At 36.9% G+C, this 9,073-nt stretch overlaps 1 pseudogene; it reads left to right on the plus strand.

Annotated features, from left to right (window-relative positions):
- LOC143850179 (WRKY transcription factor SUSIBA2-like) overlaps positions 1-8,202 on the plus strand; it is an 11,980-nt pseudogene extending 3,778 nt beyond the window's left edge.
- The last annotated feature ends 871 nt before the right edge of the window (positions 8,203-9,073 follow it).

Below are 9,073 nucleotides of genomic sequence, written 5' to 3' on the forward strand. Positions count from 1 at the left end.
CATGGAATCCCCAACAATCTCCTCCTCCATGCGACGGTAGCATGATGGGGATTCTTTGCTTTCGCATGGAACCCCCAACAATCTCCTCCTCCACGCGACGGTAGCATGGGAAAACAAGATTTTATCCAAGGGAATTTCACTATGCTCGAAGGTACACCGGGGTTACCGAGATATTCCCCGGAGGATTTTTTCCATCCTCGGAGACACACTGGGGTTACCACGCCCTGGCTCTGATACCACTTTGTTGGGAATCAGGTAGGACTCACCCTTAAAAGCTAGCCATTAAGGAGGTATAAGCTGATCCACATCCATTCACTTTTTCGATGTGGGATTCTTTGCTTTCGTGTGGACAAAATGATTATAAAAGTAGGGATTTCCATATTCTTTGCTTCGCGATGGAAATGCTACGGACAAAATGAATATCAAATTTATGACCTTCTATAGATGTTGGGTTATTAAAAATTATGAAAGTGGAGATTTAACGACTATAGCCAGTCTCTAAGATACTCCTTGTTATGCAAATCTCTGTACTTCACTGTTTAGTTACTGTCATGATAGTGAGAGTTGTTTTCCAGCGTATCAAGTTTCTAGTCAGAGATTGTTTGAATAACCCAGTGATTGAGGGGGATTCTCTCTATGTCATTCGTTGGCTTAATGATTCGGCTACTCACCCTTGGAGGTTTGATCATCTTTTTTGACGAGATAGGTGATTGGACGCGTTCTTCATCTTTTCTCGTCAAGCATATTCGTAGGTCTGCTAATTCGATGGCAGATGCTCTAGCAAGAGATTGTGTCTTCCTGGAGGAGTTTGTGCTATTCGATTCTCTTCCACCCTAATGTTTTGTTTCTAGATTGTTCTTGTTCCTTTTTATCGTTTGTTTTTCTCATTTTTTTGTATCCTGACCATCTCGGTCTCCTTTTAATGAAATTGGCTATCATTCAAAAAAAAAGTAAAAAAGTTACTGTCATGATAGCAGCACATAGTTCTAAATGGCTAGGAGAATCTTTCACCCAGAAAAATCATTTTTTAAGGTCTCCTCTGCATCATCGTCCATCGCATCAAAATTTATGGGTTGTACATGATAAATAATGGCCAGTGAATTAACAAAAGAATAAACCCATCTACTGATTGTGTACTCAACCAAAGTCTGATTACTGATGAAAACCATGACACACTACCCAAATTAAGTTCTAATATTCTCTTTGATATACCAATGTAATGAAATACTTGCAGCACAAATTAAGATATAATCTTCGGCAAGAAATATGCACAATGACGCCTTGGATTCTTAGTTGTTGCCTGCTATACTTGATTGAATGCTTATTGACCTAAACAGAATTCATCTGCCATTAGTTCTTCACGATGGTAGTGCCAAAATTTGATAGCAAGAAACAAATGGGAAGTTGCAGACTGGAGCAAGAGTGACAAAGGACATATAACATGTAACCCATATTTGTGGCCAAAGATGTAGCCTAAAAACTTCGTCAGTCTTTAATTGAATGACAATTACTGTGCATTGAATCAATTCAAGCAGAAATCTTATGGGAGGGGAAGATGCATATCAACAATTTGAATGATGCTGAGAAAGGCCGAAAGATGCATATCATTATGAGTGATTTAAAGGATGAAGTGTGAGAAAAGCAAGCAAACTATGTGCGGTAAAAGATCTTACTCAATCATATAATAACAACAACAGAATAATATATAAAATATAAGAAAAGAAAAAGAAGGTGCAACATGCTGCCCGGAATATGTTGGTCCCTTGTTGCAATAAGGTTTGCTATGTCAGGTAGAAAATCTCCATCAACCAAAAGAATGATAACAACAGCAACAATAATAATAATGCGATAAAATACAAGAAAAGAAAAGGAAAGCTCAACATGCTGCCCTGAATTTGCTGGTTGCTTGTTGCACTAAGGTACACAGGCATGAGTCAGGTAATAGTATTGTGTAGAATTGTAAATATGATAATGGGGTGAAAACAGAGAAGAGGAGAGAAATAGTGTGTGGATGGGTTCTGAACTCAGTTTCATCATAACCTCATCATAACTTTACACACCATTCTCAACCTTTTCATGGAAAAGTGATAATCAATCTCAATGTGCTTTATCCTGGCATTGAAAACTGGGGTTGAAATAGCTTGATGGCACTTTGGTTGTCACATCAGTGTAAATGAAGTTCCTGCAAGAGATTCCCCAACGAAGTGAGCTCTGTTGTAGTGGAGGCCATAGCTCTATATTCTGCATCTACACTGGATCTGGCAATTGTCATGTTTCTTATTGCTCTAGGAGGTTACACAATCATTCACTAAAATGCAATACCCTGTAACTGACCCTTGTGTGTTTGAATATCTCTGCCAATCAACATCTTAATATCCATACACTCTGATTGCCTTATTGTGATGCGCTCTTTAAAATAGTCCATGATCTAGCATTCCTCTACTCTTCCTCACGATACATTTGGTTATATGTAGATGCTACTCTGTTGGATCATCTAGATATTGAAAAACTTAATTTATTACACGTGCTAGGTCTTGTAAACACGAGATGCTAAAGAGCTCTTACCATGATGCAATAATTGTTCAGTTCTCTAACCATTTCCCCTTTCTTTCCATTAATTTTCTTATTATAAACTGCAGCAGGGCCCACATTAGCGGAGTTTAACTTTTATTTTCCTTCCTTTTATTTGCCATTCTTAGGAGTTATTAGTAGGATGAGTGTTAGTTATGGGGTCTACATGTTGCACGACTTTTTTTAGTTGCTAGTTTATTATTTTCGTGAGTTTTCTAGTCATAATTCGATTCATCTTTTAGTTTTTTCTACTTGTCTTATTTATCAGTATTCTAGTTCTTCTCTTTCCATAATTCTTCCAATCGTTCATCTAGAGTTTTAGCTATCCATCTCCAATCTAACACTTAGATTAGGAATTAACTGTTCACCTATTTTTATTGCATTTGAACCAAATAAATAACCTCTTAGATCTATTAATTCGAGCCCTATTTTTATTGCATTTGAACCAACTAAATAACCTTAGTAGAGGAAGATTCTATGTAGGAGAGAAGTACCTATATGATTGAGAGAAAATGGTTGCCTGTTGATTTTGATCAAATGGCTCTTACAACATGTAAAATTTATCGTACATATGAAAATGAGATGAAAGTAGAGAAGAGAAAAGGATAGAAAATCGTGTGGGGAGTCTAAACTCAGTTTCTTCATTCATCAAAATTATTTAATACAATTGATACATGAGTAACATAATGACCAAAATACCCCTACTTGTTTTGTTCGAGAAGTTCTAACAGTATGATGCTTGGACATGTCAATCCCCAAAAAGGGTCAGGTGCAGCATTGGTTCACCTCATTGGATATATAAGTGAGATTATATGCAGTTCGCACGCACATGCAAAATTCAAGCATTCAGGGTATGGCAGAAGTGCCACCCTTGTCTTTTGATCAGACAGCAGCCTCTTATAAAGTGGGCTGCTGTTGGATCAAATGTCAAGGGCAGCGCCTTGATTACGAGCAGGTACGCGTGGACATCATATAAAAACTCAGATATATGCATAGAATATATGTTCCCTCAAAGGAATGGTGTTTACAGCAGTAAATCTCCCAAATAGCTAATGCCGAATGCTGATGCAATTTCTTGTTCTAATGCTATTTGTTTTATATATATAGCATTAGACATTTTTGCTTTGCTATGCTACTAATACTTGTATTTGCTCTGCTATTCTGCCCAAGCCTAGCTGAGGAAGAGTTACGGGAAGTAAAACACAAATATGCCTGATTTGGACCAGGCATACTATATTGAATGATGGAATCGTTCACGGTAAATAAAAAGAAAAAGTACATATAGGGAGATGATAAATCCGCACCCTCTGTAGGATGATTCACACACTATAAGGTGAATTGACGGCAGAAAACGTCAAAAAGCGTCAGACTTTAACGCTTTTTGACGTAAATTCACCCTTAAAGGAGTGTGAACGCATCCTACAGGGGGTGCGAATTTATCATCACCCACACACACACACACACACACACACACACACACACACACACACACACACACACATATATATATATATATATAATTTATTTTATTTTTAAAAGGGCTATTTTTTATATTCAATAAAGAAGTTGAAGTGAGGTTGTTTGGACATTGTTTTCACTTGGAAGATACGACCATTACAAATAAATTGATTTCTCGTCTAAAATGTTGTAAAATGTGGGAGGCATCCTAAAGAGGATGCAGGTGATTGCTTCTGATTGATCTTAACTGCTTCTATGAGGAGTTAGGTTCTGTTTTCTATTTTACATGCGTTCGTTAGCTTTCATTCTACTAGCATATTTTTGGTTTCTATGTATGTTCAGTTTAGTAGTTTACATAGGCGATTTGGCCAGGTTTACTGACACTGGTTGCCTAACGTTCTTTTTTTTAAATTTAAGCCTTCTGTTAGTTCAAACTACTCACGCTAAGCCATTTGCACAAGTCCAGGGTCTCCAATCCCAAGTATTTACATGTCCACCTTCAGTTACAACTGAGAACGGGGCAGTCACTTCACAGCTCTATCTGTAACACCTTCAAATCCACCAGCTCACATGGTTACCTTGATGGCTAGTGCACCTTCTGAAGTTATTTCCGATGAATCACAGCAGTGGCAGGTCTCGGACTGTGGGATCCAAGCATCACAATCTGATCCTAAAGAACCTAATCCTTTGATCGTAGATGAGAGATCGTCAGAAGATGGGTATAATTGACGAAAATATGGGCAGAAATATTTTAAAGGAAGTGAATTTCCACGGAGCTATTATAAATGTACACATCCTTCAAGTGAAAAAGCAATTGGAACGCTCACATGATGGGCAAATTACGGGGACTATATATAAGGGTCAGCATAACCATCCTAAACTTCAAACTAGTCGTCGATTAGCGGTCGGTGGGTTTTCTTCTTTAATCAGTGCAGAAGGTATTGTATATTGTTCCACTGATAATGATATTTTTGTGCTTGTAAATTCTATTTAAAAATGAAATTTTGAAAGATTTGTACATACTGTTTTTCTTGCAGAGAAGCCATCAAATTCAAATGCCCATATAGCTCACATTATTGATCCAAATAGTGCCTCTGAGCCTTCTCCTGTCTAAGTAAGTGATGATATATGGAAGGTGCATGTGGACGATCCAACAAGATTGGTGATGATGATCCGGAGTCAAAGCGAAGGTGCCTTAGTTTGAATTTACTTGTATGGCCTTTACATATAAAAAGGTGCACACATAAATGCTAAATTCTATTCTACTCTCGAATAAAATTGCAAGCAGGAAGAAAGATATTGGCGGTATAGATGTTACTCCTCTGATGGGTAAAGTAAACCTCTGATGGGTAAAGTAAACCGACGTGTTGTTGTACAAACTATGAGTGAGGTCGATATCCTGGATGATGGGTATTGTTGGCGTAAATATGGGCAGAAAGTTGTGAAATGGAACCCTAATCCAAGGTATCTGTTACTACTTGGGATCAGACAACTAATAGGCAGAAGCGATTGTCTTATTGCTTTTGGTCCTCCTTTCTCTTTTATACTTACCCTTTCCTTGGATGATACTTGGATCATAAAATTTGTGGAAGAATGTTTCTGTTCATTTCATTCAGTTAACACTGTTGCAAGCACAGAGACAGGCCTCCTCCATATGTTGATAACAGACACATAATAACTCTGAACTCTGCCTTCATCTTTATCTGCAATTTTCAGTACTTGCTGGACTGATAATACATATGGACCTTGAAGTACAGCAAGCAGAGCAATTGGGAAATTTTTGGAGTCAGGAAAAGAGAGGTGGGGGGGGGGGGGTGGGTGGGTTGTGACTTTGATTTCTTGTCTTGATTTAGTTTCTTTACTACAGTGTGCTGATCCCATTAACCATGTAGAATGTGGTCACCTAAAACGCCCATACTTAGAAGGCAACTTCTATGGTTCACAAAATATCGGCACGTCATTCACTGTCATTATGTATGACTGCCAATTTCTTTGCATGACTAGGGCTAAATATATTTCAGTACTCAAGTTTCCGGTGCATCCTTTTCTAAATCTTTCCAATTTCCAAAAAAGTAGTCCTTTGAAATCTCGAATTTAGAGACTTCTGTCGTCAATTTTGTTTAGGCTCCATTTTTTTCGACATAAAAATGCATGTAGAATAAAACAAATTCTACATGCAATTTTACGTCGAAAGAACGGAGCCTAACATAAAAATCAACTCGTCAAAACTAGCCTGTGTCTCTTCCTTATTTCTAAGCAACTGAATTTCTTTTCTGACCAAAATGAAGTTTGAAAAGGTTCTCCAGTAGTAGCAAAGTATTATCCATGCATCTTATCCTGGTTATACATGTATCTCCAGAAAATGCTTTGGCTACTTGTCCAGTACAAATGAATGCATAACTTTACCTGCAATAAATGGTGGAAATGTGCATTGTCAATTCAGGTGAAAGCTTTTGGTTTGTGCATGTTTCTCTTTTACTTCAGGCACATGGATTGTCTTTGTTTCCATAAGCTAGTATTATCAAATAAGGCTTCTTGGGGTCACATTGCAGTTTCACCTGTCCTCTTAGAGGTGAACATGGCTACTGAACGCTTGATAGGTGCATCTTTCTATTCTATATCTGATAGTGGTTAGAGTAGTTTCTTTTTCATTTCTTAGTTGTTTTAGGGACTCTTTGGATACAACCATAATCAGTTCTTTTGAAAATGAGATTATTCAAAGTTAATCTTATTTGTAAATGTGACATTAAGGTCACTTTGGGAGCCATTAACTAAGATTCATATAAAAAATTTTATGACCGCCATTTATGTATAAAATTTTATTCAAATAAGACTGCATCCATATAAGATTATTTGCAAATATATTTTAGGGGTACCCAAAGAGGCCCTTAGGTTAAGTTTGCTTCTTGCACATTCTATTGTAGAGACATCTCATAACGGTGCTCATTTTAGTGTCTTGACATCTCATAATCTTGACATTCATAATAGGATGGCTCAAATGTAACCTAAGTGACTTATATGAGAAAGCATACTTTGTTTCTGTAATAAAGTAACTGGACTGAGTTTACAGCTAAAAAAATGCAATGCCCCATTTCAACTAGTGGCGTGGATGTGAAATGATCTTATTCTTGTTATTTATGATATGTTTCTCACAGTATTTACATCCCTTGAAGATTCAGATCTGCATAGTTTAGGTATTGTTCAAGAAATTCCTTGAGAGGGCAGCAGAAGGCAAATAGTCATTTTCATATTTCACATAAACTCATCTTTTCTTCATTTTATCTGATGGATCTCAGTCAGGACATGCATCTCTAATCTCTGGTGAACATGGTGTAGGTTTTCTTTTCCCTTTTATTTTCTGATTACGCAGAGTACACATTTTTAGCTCTTTTTATATAATGGCAGGCACCTGAGAAAGCTTCTTGGTTCACATGCTCTCTCAATTTGATTCTTGTTAAAATTTTGCATTTACTGTCGCTGAACTTTCTTCACGAAGTTGGTTCAGTGGATTCATGATTTATAGCGTCGCAACATTTGCCATTTTTCTGCAACTAGCAACTCCAAAGCTTGCTTCATATTCTTCTGCCTTTGAGATCTGTGGGTATTCTTATCCTAGTCATGTTATGCAGGACTTACTACAAATGCACAAACGCTGGATGCCCTGCTAGGAAGCACGTTGAGAGGGCATCACATGATCTGAAGGCCATTATATTCACATACGAAGGAAACCATAACCACGACATTCCTGCCGCGAGGACTAGTAGTCACACCACTCCGGGTCCATGATATTAAACACAGCCAATGCTCTAAACAGGTTACATGTCAGCAGCTTTGAACAAAAGAAAGTCCTCAGCACTACGAACAGTCAGAAGAAAGCGACGTGATTAGCATTGATCTTGGTGTTGGGATCAGCTTAAGTTACGAAAATAGATCAATCAAGCAGAAGCAAAGACCAGACAAAGAACAAATCCAAATCACCAGAAGTTCCAGTTGTGGTAAGGTGATTCAAGCAACCCCCAATTGCATCATATTATGGAAGTTTTCAAAGATGGCACAGGTCATTGTGTGTCTAGACAAGACCAGGGAGAAAATTTTAGCTTCAACACTCCACCTTTAAACCATTCCTCCAACTCTTATCGGCAAATGACCGGTGGATTGGTACTGGGTCCATAAGATTGACACCTATAGGTTGCAGAAAAAACCAGTATAACAGCTTGCATTCTATGACTGCAAAGTGATCGGCGTTGTTCTTCGCTTCTGTTGAAAACAAGTCATTGATCTTCTGTGGGCAAGGTGAGAATCTCATGTTATAATATAGTTCGGTTAGGAACAGACGCTCCTTTTCTCTGTGTTGTGTGAGAGCTTTGTTGCTTTATCCTGTAACTGTCCTTTGAAATAAGCTCTTTCCATGTTTGAAAGCCTTTTCTTGACCTTGTAAACAGATGAATTGTGTACAAATTATCTTCTAAAATTAATGAAGGCAAGATGTTCTGATTTCCAAAGACAATGCTCTAACTATTTTAGATCATTTAAAGTAGAAGCTGGTGGGAAAGAATCCCTCTTTGCAGATCATCAGCAGTGCTTCATGCATCCAAACCTTCTCTAAAATATTCACAAATATTATTTGATGTTTATCTTATTTGTAAATGTGACATTAAGGCCTCTTTGTAAGCCATAAATTGTTTAGTTTATAAAACCATCATAATCATTATATGCAAATTATCTATACTATATAAATGTAAAATTTCCCTTTTCTATTGAATAACTTATAACCGCAAAGTTCCTTATAGATATTATACAAGTGTAAACTCTCAACAACGACGAACTTCCTTAAAGATTTAAATTTCTTTGCGCTATTAAATATCTTACATAACAAACAATAATATTGAAGGAATCTATATATTAATTATTTAGAACCTTATAAATGTAAATTTTTCTTTATCTGTTAAATATCCTATAAATGCAAATTTCTTTATAGTTGTTGTATAAATGTAAATTCTCTACAACTATTAAATACCTTATCAATTTAAATTGCTTTTAGCTA

The sequence above is a fragment of the Tasmannia lanceolata genome, unplaced genomic scaffold (assembly GCF_043159265.1).
Source record: "Tasmannia lanceolata isolate RefF3 unplaced genomic scaffold, GAP_Taslan_0.1 ptg000018l, whole genome shotgun sequence".
NCBI classification, from domain to species: Eukaryota; Viridiplantae; Streptophyta; class Magnoliopsida; order Canellales; family Winteraceae; genus Tasmannia; species Tasmannia lanceolata.